Here is a 14,939-nt window from a genome sequence, read left to right as displayed (position 1 = left end):
AGCAACAAGGGAAAATAAGTTCATAACTTACAAGGGAGCCCCAATAAAAGTCCAAACAGATTCCTCAGCAGAAACCTGACAGCCCAGGTGAGATTGAGGTGATATATTCCAAGTACTGAAAGGAAAACAAAACAAAATAAAACATATGCCAAACAAGAATCCTCTATCCAGAAATGTTGTCCTTTAGAAATGAAGGAGAGAGAAAGACTTCCCTAGACAAAGAAAACCTGAGGGAATTCATCTTTCTTGGTTCAGTGAAATGAGTTCTTCAAGCTGAAAGGAAAAAACACTAATTAGAACACTAAAATATACAGCACATTAGTGAACATAAGCATAAAGTCAAATTCAGAATACTGTAATATTGTACTATAGTCGGATATGAAACATTTAACTGTAGTATAAAGATTAAAAATCAAACTATTAAAATAAGTGTAAAAACAAAAATTTGTTAACAAATACCCAAAATTAAAATAGGCATATTGTGACATCAAAAACTTTAAAGGAGGGGAAATGAAAGAGCAGTTTCTGTATGTAATAAAAATTAGTTTGTTATTAGCATAAAATAGATTGTAATATCTATATGATGTTTGATGTAAGTCTCATAGTAACTACAAAGCAAAAACTTATAGTAGATACACAAAAAGACAGAAGGGAATCAAAGCATTGTCTTATGGAAAACCATTACTTTACAAAAGAATGCAACAAGAGAGGAAGAAAGGAGGAAGGGAACTACAAAACAACCAGAAAGGGATTAATAAGATGGCATTGGTAAGTCCTTATCTATCAATAATTACTCTGAACATAAATGAATTGAATTCTCCAATCAAAAGACATAGAATGACTAGATGGATAAAGAAAAATGAGGCGCAACTATAAGCTGACTACGGTGATGCATTTCAGCTCTAAGGATATACATAGGCTTAAGGTGAAGGGATGGGGGGGGGAAAAGTACAAACCAAAAGACAGCAGGAATAGCTGTACTTCTTTCAAACAGAAAATATTTTAACCCAAAAGTGACCTTGCCAGAGGTCACTATCTGATGATAAAGGGACCAATGCACAAGCAACAGAAACAGTAAATATATATACACCCAATTTTGGTACACCTAAATGTATTAAGCAAATACAGATCTAAAGTGAGAAATAGACAGCAATACAATAATAGTAGGGGACTTCAATACCCCATTTACAATAAAAGATATATCCAAACAGAAAATCAAGAAGAAAGTGTTAGACTTTTAATAACTTTAGACCAAATGGATCTAACTGACACATACAGAACATTCCAGCCATTAGCAGCAGAACACACATTCTTCTCAAGCCTACATGGAATATTCTCCAGAATAGATCATATGTTAAGTCATAAAACAAATTTTAGCAAATTTAAGAAGATTGAGATCACAGTAAGTATTTTTTCCAACCACAATGGTATGAAACTAGAAATTAATAACAGGAGGAATATTGGACAATTGACAATTTCATGGAAATTAATCAACATACTCCTGAACAACCAGTGGGTCAAAGAAGAAGCAAACAAAAAAACAGTTAAAAATAACATAATGAAAATGGGAATAGAATATACCAAAATTTAGGAGATACAACAAAAGCAGATGTAAGAGCGAAGTTTATAATGACAAACAGAATAAGAAAAAAGAAAGATCTGAAACAAGCAACCTAATTCTACACCTCTAGAAACTAGAAAAAGAACAAACTCAGCCCTAAGTTAATAGAAGTCAGGAAATAACAAAGAACAAAGCAGAAATAAATGAAATAGAGACTGGGAAAAAGTACAGAACAAATCAACAAAACTAAGAGCTGTTTTTTTTTTTTTTTTAAAGATAAACAAAATTGACAAACCTTTAACTAGACTAAGAATAAAAAAGATGATTCAATTAAATAAAATCAGAAATGAAAAAGGAAATACTACAACTGATACCACAGAAATACAAAGGATCATGAGTCTATTATGAACAATTACACAGCAAGAAAATGGAGAAACCTAGAAGAAATGGATAAATTCCTGTAAAACACAACCCACTGAGTTATGAAGAATTAGAAAATATAAAAAGACCAATAACAGTTAACAAAATGCATTAATAACCAAAAAACCTCCCAACATAGAAAAGCCAGATGGTTTCACTGGTGAATTCTACCAAACTTTTAAAGGAGAATTAATACTAATCTTTTTTTTTTTTTTAAGTTTTTTTATTTATTTATTTGTCAGAGAGAGAGAGAGCGAGGAGCGATAGAGCGAGCACAGGCAGACAGAGTGGCAGGCAGAGTGGCAGGCAGAGGCAGAGGGAGAAGCAGGCTCCCTGCTGAGCAAGGAGCCCGATGTGGGACTCGATCCCAGGATCGCTGGGATCATGACCTGAGCCGAAGGCAGCCGCTTAACCAACTGAGCCACCCAGGCGCCCCAATACTAATCTTTTTTAAAGTTTAAAAAAAAAATTAGGAGGGAGAAAACATTTCTTAACTCATTTTATAGGGTCAACATTACCCTGATACTAAAGACAGATAATGACACCATAAGCAAAGGAAACTATAGGTCAATATTCCTGATAGATAGAAATGCAAAAATTATTAAACCAAATATATTAGCAAACTAAGTTCAACGGTACACTTAAAGGAGCATATACCAAATCAAGTAAGATTTATTCCCAGGATGCAGAAATGGTTCAACAAACACAAATAAATATTATATACCACACTAATAGAATGAAAGATAAAAATTATATGATCATCTCAATAGGTGCAGAAAAGGCATTTAACAAAATTAAATATATCTGTATCTATTTATATATATCATAAAAACTCTCAACAAATTGGGTATAGAAGGACCATACCTCAACATAATAAAGGCCAAATAAGACAATCCCCACAGCTAACATCATACTCAACAGTGAAAGGTTGAAACTTTTCCTTGAAGATTAGGAAGCAGAGAGTGATGTCAACTCTCATCACTCCTATTCAACACAGTACTGGAAGTTCCAGCCAGAAAAATTATGCCAAGGAGGAGGGGAGAAAAAGAGAAGGAGAAATAAAAAGAAAGGAGGAAAAAAAAGAGCATCTCAATCACAAAGGAAGAAGTAAAATTGTGTTTAGAGATGATATGGTCTTATATGTAGAAAATCTTAACAATTTCTCCAAAAAAACTGTTAGAACTCATCAACAAATTAAATAAAGTTGCAGGATACAAAGTCAACATACAGAATATAGTTGCATTTCTATGCACTAACAACAAAATATCAGAAAAATAGATAAAGAAAATTCCATTCACAACAGAATCAAAACTAATAAAATGCACAGGAATAAATTAAACCAAAGCAGTGAAAGATTTGAACACTGAAAATTCACAGATTTTGATAAAAGAAATTGAAGACACAGTGAATGGAACATCCATGTGCTCATGCACTGGAAAACTAATATCGTTAAAATGTCCACACTATCCAAAGCCATCGATAGATTTAATATAATCCCCATCAAAATTCCAATAGCATTTTTTACATAAATAGGAACAAAAAATCCTAAAATTTGTATGAAAATGTAAAAAACAAAAAAACCAAAAAACCACAACTCTGAATATCCAAGGTAATCCTAAAAAAGAACAAAGTATAAAACATCACTCTTCAAACTATATTACAAAGCTATAATAATCAACACAGTATGGCACTGGCATTTAAGTATATATATATTATATTATTTTATATATATATATATATATATATATATATATATATATATATTATTGACTAACATCAAGAGCCCAGAAATAAACTCTGATATATATGGTCAACTAATATTTGACAAAGGAGTTAAGAATATCCGGTGTGGAAAAAATAGTTTCCTCAATAAATGGGTCTGGGAAAAATGGACAATCATTTGCAGAAGAATGAAATTGGACCCTTATATTATACCACCACAAAAGTTATCTTGAAATGGTTTAAATACTTAATCTTAAGACCTGAAACTGTAAAACTAAAAGAAAGCAAGGAAAAAGCTCCTTGACCTTGCCTTAGTAAGAGTGTTTTGGCTATAACATAAGCACAGGCAACAAAAGTAAAAATTAGAAAGTGGGATTGCATTAAGCTAAAAGCTTCTGCACAGGAAAAGAAACAATCAATAAAATAAAAAGGCAACCACAGAATGGGAGGAAATATTTGCAAACCGGATATCTAATAAGAGGTTAATATCCAAAATATATAAGGAACTTATACAAGTCACTTGCAAAACAAAACAAAAACAAAAACAAAAACTGACTACAAAATAGCATAGAGGAACCAATTAGACATTTTCCCCAAGATGTACAAATCACCGAGACATGAAAAGGTGTTCAATATCACTAATCATCAGACAAATTCATATAAAAACCACAATGATATATCACCTCACACCTGCTAGAATGTCTACCATCAAATAAACGAGAGATAAAAAGTGGTCTGGATGTGGAGAAAAGGGAAATCTTATGCACTGTTGATAGGAATGTCAGTTGGTGCAGTCATTGTGGGAAACAGTACAGAAGTTTCTCAAAAAATTAAAAATAGAACTACCTTATGATCCAGCAATTCCACTTCTGGGTACCTAGCCAAAGGTAATGAAATCAGGATCTCAAAGAGATATCTGCTCTCCCATGTTCATTGCAGCATTATTCATTATAGCCAAGACATACCTTAGTTTCATGGTGACAAGGTGAATCGATAAAGAAGATGTGGTGTATATACAGACAATGGAATATTATTATTCAGCCATGAGAAAGAAGAAATCCTGTCTTTTACAACAACATAAATGAAACTTGAGGGCATTCTGCTAAATGAATACGTCAATGGAAAAAAGCAAATACTGTATGACACAGTTTATATATGGGATCTAGAAAAATTTATAGAAATGGGATAGATTGGTGATTACCAGGTACTGGAGGTATGGGAAAATATGGAGATGTTATTCAAGGGTACACATTTCCAGTTATAAGATGAGTAAATTTGGGGATTCTAATGTACAGCATGATAATTAGAGTTAACAATACATTTTTTTTAATTTTTTATGAACATATAATGTATTTTTAGCCCCAGGGGTACAGGTCTGTGAATCACCAGGTTTACACACTTCACAGCACTCACCACAGCACACACCCCCACCCAGTGTCCGTAACCCAACCACCCTCTCCATACCCCCCTCCCCCCAGCAACCCTTAGTTTGTTCTGTGAGATTAAGAGTCTCTTATGGTTTGTCTCCCTCCTGATCCCATCTTGTTTCATTTATTCTTTTCCTGCCCCCCCAAACCCCCCACGTTGCATCTCCATTTCCTCATATCAGGGAGATCATATGATAGTTGTCTTTCTCCAATTGACTTATTTCACTAAGCATAATACCCTCTAGTTCCAACCATGTCATCACAAATGGCAAGATTTCATTTCTCTTGATGGCTGCATAGTATCCCATTGTATATATATACCACATCTTCTTTATCCATTCATCTACTGATGGATGTCTAGGTTCTTTCCATAGTTTGACTATTGTGGACGTTGCTGCTATAAACAGTCAGGTGCACATGCCCCTTTGGATCACTACATTTGTATCTTTACTTATTTACTATTGTAAATACCCAGTAGTGCAATTGCTGAGTCATAGGGTAGCTCTATTTTCAACTTTTTGAGGAACCTCCATGCTGTTTTCCAGAGTGGCTGCACTAGCTTGCATTCCCACCAACAGTGTAGGAGGGTTCCCCTTTCTCCACATCCTCGCCAGCATCTGTCATTTCCTGACTTGTAAATTTTAGCCATTCTGACTGGTGTGAGGTGGTTTCTCATTGTGGTTTTGATTTGTATTTCCCTGATGCCGAGTGATGTGGAGCATTTTTTCATGTGTCTGTTGGCCATCTGGATGTCTTCTTTGTGAAAATGTCTGTTCATGTCCTCTGCCCATTTCTTGATTGGATTATTTGTTCTTTGAGTGTTGAGTTTGCTAAGCTCTTTATAGATTTTGGATACTAGCCCTTTATCTGATATGTCATTTGCAAATATCTTCTCCCATTCTGTCAGTTGTCTTTTGGTTTTCTTGACTGTTTCCTTTGCTGTGCAAAAGCTTTTGATCTTGATGAAGTCCCAATAGTTCATTTTTGCCCTTGCTTCCCTTGCTTCTGGCAATGTTCCTAGGAAGAAGTTGATGCGGCTGAGGTTGAAGAGGTTACTGCCTGTGTTCTCCTCAAGGATTTTGATGGATTCCTGTCTCACATTGAGGTTCTTCATCCATTTTGAGTCTATTTTCATGTGTGGTGTAAGGAAATGGTCCAGTTTCATTTTTCTACATGTGACTGTCCAATTTTCCCAACACCATTTGTGGAAGAGGCTGTCTTTTTTCCACTGGACATTCTTTCCTGCTTTGTCAAAGATTAGTTGACCATAGAGTTGAGGGTCTATTTCTGGGCTCTCTATTCTGTTCCATTGATCTATGTGTCTGAGTTAACAATACTCTTTTTTTTTTTTAAAGATTTTATTTATTTATTTGACAGACAGATCACAAGTAAGCAAAGAGGCAGGCAGAGAGAGAAGGGAGGAAGTAGGCTCCCTGCTGAGCAGAGAGCCTGATGTGGGGCTCAATCCCAGGACGCTGGGATCATGACCTGAGCCGAAGGCAGTGGCTTTAACCCACTGAGCCACCCAGGCGCCCCTGAGTTAACAATACTCTTAATTCTTAAAAGTTGTTAAGAGAGTAAACTGAACTGTTTCACCACAAAAGGAAATGACAATTATGTGAGGTGATGAAGGTGTTAACTAAACCTACTGTGGTAATAATTTTGCAATATATAACTTTATCTAGTTTAAAAAAGAAAAGAAAATTTGAATATAATCTTTTTATATTATTTCTGTCACCAACCTGTCATTTATGTCTGTAACTAATGCCTTCCCCCATCTCTTAATAGATCAGAGAATTTGAGATGGGAAAGATCTAAGAGTCAAGTCATACCCAATTATTTTACAGATTAGGACACTAAGATCAGAGAAATCTAATATTCCAGGTAGTAAATTAAAAGTACTACATGGTTCATCTTATGTAAGCCTTCTCAAGAGCCAAAATGAATTTTAGTATTTGCATACTCACAAATAGAAATTTAGCTGTGAAACAGAAACCAAATTAGCAGTCTGTGATGACTAAATATTTCATAGCAGGTGCAGCCCTTAAATTTATCTTGTCTCACATTCCAAATGATGCAACAAGTGCAGTATCTCCAACTATATCCAATCAACACAACCTAATACAAGTGAATGCAAATACTCAATGTGAAAGGTTAAGATTAATACCAGGAAATCAGTGGTATGACTACTGTTAAGACATTGACCTAAGTGACAATAATAGCGTCCAATCATAATAGAGATAAGGTTTGACTTACTCATCTTTGTTAATTTGGTTCAAAGTTTAAAATGTGGCCTAGCTTCTCCCCTTAGTGTCTATTTATGTAATCCTTCTGTTGCATGATTATATCACAGGCCCAAAACAGTACTTATAAGCACAAGCTGTTAATTACTAACCCAGCATTCATAAAATTAGAGCACAAACTATCATCTCGACTAATGCATTTACAAATAATGATTTAGAAAGATACCCAAAAAATGAGAGTGTTCCATGTATTATATTAATTCATGAATAGTTATGAATAGTTATAGCATCTTTATAGGTTCTAATATCATTCTTAGGGAGGTTACATAATATCTTATTGTTAAATCTTAAATATATTAAGTTAGTTAACTCTCATAAAAGTTCTATGAGGCAGATACAATCAATACCACTGTTTCATAGTTATGTAAACTGAAGTAAAGAAAAATAGTTCAAGTTTGTTATTCACTGAACTTCTAAGAATTATTATAGATTTACTAAGCTTTAGTATGATTAGAATTTACTATTTGCACTTAAAATTATTGCTTATTCATTTACAAAATACATGTTAACCCTCTGCTATTCCAGACACTGCTGTGGGACAAATATGCAGGTAAAAACAACAACAAAATACAGAGATATGATTCAAACACTCACAGTGTTATTAGCAAGGGCAGGAAGACAATTTAAAAAAAATTGTTTTTAGTCTTTAAGTTCTTTTTTAGAATTATTTTTTAACTTTCTAAGTTTTTACTTCATTCCAGTAAGTTAACATACAGTGTTATATTAGTTTCAAATGTACAATATAGTAATTCAGCAGTTCCATACATCACCCTGAGCTCAATCAGAGAAGTGCATTTCTTTATCCCCACATATATTTAATCCATTCCCCCCTCATCCTGTAATCAATAGTTCATTCTCTATAGTTAAGAGTCTGCTTCTTGATTTTTCTCTCTCTCCCTCTTCCTCTCCATCTCTCTCTTTTATGTTTTGTTTCTTAAACTTCACATATGAAATTATATGGCATGTATCTTTCTTTCTCTTATTTCCTTGAACGTTATACTCTCAAGCTCGATCCATGTCATTGCAAATGGCAAGATTTCATTCTTTTTTATGGCTGAATAGTATTCCATTATATATAATAGAATTATATGTAAAAATGATATATATATCATATATATATATCAATTGATGGACACTTAGGCTGCTTCCATATTTTGGCTGTCATAGATAGTGCAGGTATAAATCTATGGGTACATGTGTCCCTTTGAATTAGTTTTCTTGTACTCTTTGGGTAAATACCCAGTAGTGTGATTCCTGGATCATAAGGTAGTTCTATTCTTAACTTTCTGAGGAAACTCCATACTGTTTTCCAGAGGGGCTGCAACAGTTTGTATTCCCACCAATAATGCACAAGTGTTCTTTTTTCTTCACATCCTTGCCAATACTTGTTTCCTGTGTTGTTGATTTTCCCATTCTGATAGGTATAAGATGATATCTCATTGTAGTTTTGATTTGTATTTCCCCGATGATAAGTGATGTTGAGCATCTTTTCGTGTGTCTGTTGACCAACACTATGTGTTCTTTTGGAGAAATGTCTGTTCATGTCTTCTGCCCATTTACTTTTATTGGATTATATGTTTTTTGGGTGTGGAGTTTTATAAGTTCTTTATATATTATATATACTAACCCTTTATTGATTATGTCATTTGCAAATATCTTCTCCCATTACATAGTTTTCCTTCTACTTTTGTTGATTGTTTCCTTTGCTGTGCAGAGCTTTTCATCTTGATGTAGTTCCAATAGTTTATTTTTGATTGTTTCCCTTGACTCAAGAGACATATCTAGAAAGAAGTTGTTACAGCCAATGTCAGAGAGGTTATTGCTTGTGTTTTCCTCTAGAATTTGGATGGTTTACTGTCTCATGTTTAGGACTTTCATCCAATTTGAATTTATTTTTGTGTATGTTGTAAGAAAGCAGTCCAGTTCTCTGATGAAGCAACATTTTAGTTGATACTTCAAGGTGGTAAACACCCAGTCACACCAAAATACAAAGGAGGAACATTTTAAATAGAGTGCATGATAAGTGGAAATTTTCTTATTTGGAGGTGAGTTTGCCATGATCAAAGGAAAAAAGGAAGTCAAAGAGCCTGAAATGGACAAAAGAGGGGATGAAATTGGAAATCTAGATGGGGGCCAGGTTCTGGAGGGCCTCAGAGGCCAAGATTAAAAATTCTAACTACAATAGATAAGTGCTATGGAATTTTAAACATTTGCATGGTACCTGCATGATCTTATTTACATTTTAAAAGATGATTTGGCTTGCATTGTAGAGAATGAACTCTAGGACAAATGGACAAAAGTAAAAGCAAGATAACTAGTGGAGAGATGTTGTAGTAATGCAGATAAAAATGGTAGACTTAAGATTTGTCAGTAATGAGAACCTTCAAACTACTTAGTTACTATTAACTCTCCATAGCCCCTATGGTGCTGATTCCAGCCTCCTGTTTCCTCCCCCTCCTCCTCCTTCAGATTTATTTGTTTATTTGAGAGAAAGAGAGAGACACAGACAGTGACAGCACTAGTGGGGGGAGGGGCAGAGGGAAACTCAAGCACACTCCCTGCTGAGCATGGAGCTGGACAGTGAGCTTAATCTCATGACCCATGAGATCATGACTTGAGCTAAAACCAAGAGTTAAATGTTTAACAAACTAAGCCACCTAGATGCCCCCAGCCTTCTATCAGCCAATGTTTGGGATACTTTTTTTTTTTTTTTAATTTATTTGGCAGACAGAGATCAGAAGTAGGCAGAGAGGCAGGCAGAGAGAGAGGAGGATGCAGGCTCCCCGCAGAGCAGAGAGCCCGACGTGGGGCTCGATTCCAGAACCCTGGGATCATGACCTGAGCCGAAGGCAGAGGCTTTAACCCACTGAGCCACCCAGGCGTCCCAATGTTTGGGATTCTTATCTAAACTTAAAGGTCCATCAGAAACCAACATCTTGCCTAGATTTAAGGTTGGAAATTGTTATGACTCTACTACCCTATTCCACCACCAACATAAACTGGAAATATATCACATAGATTTTTATCTATTGGACAACATAAAATTGAATTTATGGTCACAAGTTATTCTGAAAAATCTTCAGTTGAGTCAGTACATGAACGTGTCACCAATAATCCCAGATTTCTCTGCATACTTACTACTCCAAAAGAAGAACTCCTGACATGCTACAACTATTTATGTGATGACTTTCCACCAAAATGAGAAGTAGCACACCCAGACTCAGGTGATAATTCTGTTATATTCCTCATCTGCCTCACATCTCATCACAGATTCCATTCCTGATACTGTAGAATTTGTTTTTATTGGGCTACAGATACATGAGAGAACATTAAGAAAAGAGCAAGTAGAATGCCATGGAAGCTAAAATACACCCTTAGAGGACCCATTAAAGGAAATCTAACTCTTTAGCCTGGAGAATATGATGCATTAGCAAGTATTAAATAGTTTTTAAATATTGGTGAGATCTCCAGAACTCTGTATGGGTTTCAGAGTTTGTAAGTGCACCTGAAAGATATATTTCATTTCAAATTGAAGAACTGCCTTTTTGGCCAAAGACCATAATCATTCCTCAATGGACATTTATTTTTTGCATGCCTAGAAAAATCTTCCCTCCAAATTTCAGCAATGGCATCTTGTTGGTATTTAGGGAAAAAGGAAAAAACAAACCATTCCAAGTATATGTGATTTGAGTAAGTACAAAACACAATTCATTTCCATCTCATGGCCACAGAGGTGGGCATGGTACGGATGGATATATGGTCAAGCAGATTATCCTGCCCTCCAAATGACAGTGATATTATCAGAGATTGGCACAGTATCCAAGATATTCAAAGATGACTCAATTCCAAGATAGTTTTTTGAACTGAGCTCTCTTTACTCTAGAGTTCTGAACTAGGAAAACAAAAGCTTAAAAATTCCAAAGGGCCCAATGTGGAGAGAGATTGTGTCTAAGAATAAGGCAAATATTGAAGAAAAGAGTATGTTAGATGAGTCATTAAATTCCTGGTTACTTCAGCCATTTTGGAATTGAATTTTTGTTACTGGCAAACAAAAGTGACCTCATTAACTCAGGACAGTGCCTATATGCAATAGATATAGAATAAATATATACAATTTGCTTCTTTCCAAAAGATTACAGTACATTCAGGAAAACGTAACTAGTTTGCATGAAAAATAAAAATATGATGGTGTAGTATATAATTAATGACTGAACTGGTGGCTTATAACATGTTTTCTATAACTATTACTACATTTAATAATCCATTAAAAATAAGCTCTTACATGTTCTTATAAGTAGTGACTTTGATATGTTACATAATCTTCTGTTTTTCAGTTTTCCCATCAAAGAAATGAGAAACAAGAGAGCATCTATCTTATAAAATTGCTCAAGGGTTAACTGAATAATATATAAAGCATATGACACCATGCTGGCAAATAATTAGTGCTCAATAAGGATAGAAATACAATTGTAATTGTTGTTGCAGCTGTTTTGTCATTATTATCATTATCCCTGTGGTAGGCAACTTGTGACATGGCTTCTAATGATTCCCATGTCTTGGTATTCATGTCTTTGTGTAATTTCCTCCTCTTGAGTATTGACTCTATCTAGTGGCTTGCTTCTAATGAATAGAAAACAGAAAAAGTGATGGAATATGATGGGATACACAAGACCATGACTTCTATCTTGCTAACATTCTCTCTGTGTTGCTGCTACTTTCTTCCCTCCCACTTAACTTGCTCTGAAGAAAAATGTTACCATGCTTTAAGATGCTCTGTAAAGAGACCTAGGTGGCAAGGTGACCAACAGCCTATAAGGAAGCAAATTCTTATTTATTCTTATCTTAACTATGACAGTGAGCTTGGAAGCTGGTTCTCCCCACTCAAGCCATTAGAAGAGAATGCAAGCTTAGCTGACGCTTTGATTGCAAACTGTGCCTGCATTTCTGATCCACAGAGATTGTGATATAATAAATGTATTTTGTTTTAAGTGATTAAGTTCATGCAATTTCCTATGCAAAAAGGAATAACATATAGTCAGCACTATAAACAAGAGATACTCACTAGGGATCCCACATTCTTGGAATGTCTTCTGAAGTGTAGGGACTTCAAAAAACAGGTGGGAATGGGATAAACCTAAGAGGTGACCACAGAGTGTGAGGTTATTTAAGGTGACAGAATAACATGCGCTAAAGCCTCAACAATAGAATACTGAGTATCTAAGAATCACTGAGATAAGACCAAATAGGATTGAAATAGGAGGTTTGGAGTAAGTTCAACTAGATGGATGGAGAAAAAAAATCAAGGTCACTAAAATTCAGACTTTCCACTAGGCTTATTAGATATTTGATAGCAGCATAAGGTTCTGCATTAATGTTCTTTTTCTAAAGTGCCTAAAATCATGTCTGTCAGAAAATATTCAATAAAAAATTTGCATGAGAAATAACTGATAACAAAATGCCTTACTTGGCATCAGGAGTCTCTGGAGGATTTCAAACTCAGAAGTGGAAAGGTAAAAACAATGTTTATAGAAAGTTATTTGAGTGGACATCTGTATCTTGGAATCTAGAAAGAAAAACTGCTGTCATTGAGGCCAGTGCTAACCCACATGTGAAGACATGTGAACACAGACTAGAAAGGAGAGCAGTAGGGATAGAAGATACAGAGAGGCAAGAACAGGTCTCCCAGAAAGTCACAGGTAACCAGGCTGTGTTCAGAATGCCAAATCTTTAAGGTTATCAGTACAGATAATTGATTAATTGATCTATGATGTCTTCTATTTCACTAGGAATGAACTGAACTAGGAATTCTTTACCCATTACACATTATATCTTTATACTATGTACCACAATGTATAGTGGTAAAATTTTCCACTACTTTCCATCAGTCTATCTGTGCAACTATTGTCCATCTATAACTGAAAGAGCTAGAAACTATAGGGAAAGGTGCCTTTTAGAGGTATATAAGGTCACATGCCAAGAGCAGTATTTGCAGAGAGAAGGACAATCATGAAAATGAATTCCAAATGCTCATGTTTCTTATTGTTCAACCTACTGACATCCTGTTTGATTGCTGAAGTATATAAAATTAAGCCTCATAAATCTAGTGAAAAAGTGAGGTAAATCAAAATTTCTGAATCTAAGAACGAGTCCACTATTTTTTGTTGTTGCTGTATAACATAGTGTTAAGTTTTGAGTAAATTAAAAATAAATTAAACTTTCACTTACACACAGTATCTTACCCAAATGAACTTCACAATCTAACTGAGCTTAAAAAATGAAAATACTTAATTAGTCATATAAAAGAGTAAATGAAGAGCCATCATATGATGGAGACACTCTTACTGTGTAGCATAAAATAATGAGTGATTTCATTGTGTCAATATTTAATGGAATATTGATTTTTATATATATATACCCTACCTATTCACATATTATAATAAAATTAAAATATTTGAGAGACTTTTTCTATGACACCCACATTTCTTTCTCACCTGTTTCCTGTTTCCAGTTTTATTGCTTGTTATGCCTTTTTGGTCTTTTTTGTTACTAGAAACTATTTTGATAGTCTGTAAAAAAATGAGTAAATTATTATTTAAATATAATAGAAAACACATGGAAAAATAATTAATAGCAATGTGACAATGAAATAAAAATCAATTGCTCTACAAGGAAGTAAACTGTCTATATGATATTCTTAAGAAAGCTGAATCCAATCACATTTGGGATTTATGTCCATGTGAGATGTTATCTTTAGGGAAGAGAACAACAGGCCATTTCTGGTTTTACCTTTTCTTTTTTTTTTTTTTCTAGGTACACTTTTCATTCAAATACAACATGCTTACAGAAAAGTACATACACCGTAAGTGTAGAGTTCAATAAATTTTTTTTAAAGATTGTATTTATTTATTTGACAGAGAGGCAGGCAGAGGGAGGAAGGGAAGCAGGCTCCCTGCTGAGCAGAGAGCCTGATGCGGGACTCGATTCCAGGACCCTGGGATCATGACCTGAGCTGAAGGCAGAGGCTTTAACCCACTGAGCCACCCAGGCGCCCGAGTTCAATAAATTTTATAAATTGAACCCAACTGTGCTGTCAAAACCCAGATCAAAAAGCAGAATATTGCTAGCACCCCATAAAGGCCCCTAATAGCCTCCAAGGTACTTCTGCTCTTCTGAGGGATAAACACTCCATTCATTTCTGAAATCATTAACAACATATGCCTATTTTATAAGCAGTAGTTAAATGTTCATTGAAATAATTTTGTTTTTTCTTATGTTGTCTGAAGTTGTAGTCATTTGTTTATTTAAGTAATAGTATTACAATAAATGTATTAATATAATAAAATGTGTTTATTCATTTGATTCTAGATGGCATTTGGGTTGATTTCCCATTTTGGGCTATCAAAAACAATGTTGCCATAAGCCAAATGCTATCAAATGAAAAAAAATATATATATATATATCAACAGAGAGAGAATTGGACAAGGCACTGTGCATTGTGTGTAATTC

Source organism: Martes martes (genome assembly GCF_963455335.1).
Source record: "Martes martes genome assembly, chromosome: 3".
Taxonomy (NCBI): domain Eukaryota; kingdom Metazoa; phylum Chordata; class Mammalia; order Carnivora; family Mustelidae; genus Martes; species Martes martes.
This window is presented reverse-complemented; position numbering follows the sequence as displayed.